Here is a 1062-nt window from a genome sequence, read left to right as displayed (position 1 = left end):
TTTTGCCTCTTTGCTTGCACGGCATCTCATACTGTTAAGGTGGAAACAGGGAAATCCCCCAACACATGACCAATGGATCACTGATCTTATTGAGGTTTCTAAACATGGAGCATTTGAGATGTACCTTAACTGGTTCATTGACTAAATTTAAAGAAGCTTGGCAGCCATTCTTAAAATAGATGGAAACTTTTAAAATGTGCACCATACCAGGAAAAATCAGCCAAGTCTTAAATGTGATGGATTAACTGCTGGAAATCTGCATTCTACTTATTTATTTATTTATTGTGTGTGTGTGTGTTTTTTTTGTGTATGTTTTTTTGTTCTATTGGTATTTAAAGGTACACCATAGACTTTGTGACCTAAAGAGTTGACCCATATGAGTTATTTTAAATGATTCCTCAGACCAAAATACAGAGCTTGACAGTATCAGTGCTCCGAGCGAGTTCTAAGTTTGAAGGAGACGGACCGTCTTTCACCAGGTCATGTGACCTGTAGAATGCCATATCAGCCTGTCATTGCCCGATCCCGTTAGATCTCGGAAGCTAAGCAGGTCTGGGCCTGGTTAGTAGTTGGATGGGAGACCACTGAGAATTCCAGGTGCCACAGTGGGGTGGCAGTCACCCAGTGGTATCTGTCATTGTGTCCTTGGGCAAGGCACTTCACCCACATTGCCTAGTATGAATGTAGTGTGTGAGTGAATGTTGGTGGTGGTCGGAGGGGCCGATGACTCACTTTGGCAGCCTCGCTTCCGTCAGTCTGCCTCAGGGCAGCTGTGGCTACAGTCGTAGTTTACCACCACTAAGTGTGCAGTGAAAGAGTAATGCCTTAAATCTGTAAAGCAACTTTGAGTATCTATGAGAAAGCGCTATATAAAATGGATGCATTATTACTTTACGGCAGTCACATGATCACAGGCTCAGATATTTGTAGTTTCCACGTGACGTCACAACATACGGGCATTTCCCGACCCGGCACCATTGCTTTGGGCAGCTGAAAGGAGTTTGCCTCTGTTTACAGCCGTGCTGAGGCTTGTAGCCACTAGTGGTACTTGCGTGAAAGTTA

The 1062-nt window shown here is 44.1% G+C and overlaps 1 pseudogene; it reads left to right on the top strand.

The window, feature by feature from the left end:
- The first annotated feature begins 491 nt into the window (after positions 1-491).
- LOC114454604 (uncharacterized) lies at positions 492-605 on the top strand (annotated as a pseudogene).
- The last annotated feature ends 457 nt before the right edge of the window (positions 606-1062 follow it).

The sequence above is a fragment of the Gouania willdenowi genome, chromosome 20 (genome assembly GCF_900634775.1).
Source record: "Gouania willdenowi chromosome 20, fGouWil2.1, whole genome shotgun sequence".
NCBI classification, from domain to species: Eukaryota; Metazoa; Chordata; class Actinopteri; order Blenniiformes; family Gobiesocidae; genus Gouania; species Gouania willdenowi.
The sequence above is the reverse complement of the archived record's forward strand: the minus strand, read 5'-3'. Positions and strand labels throughout refer to the sequence as shown.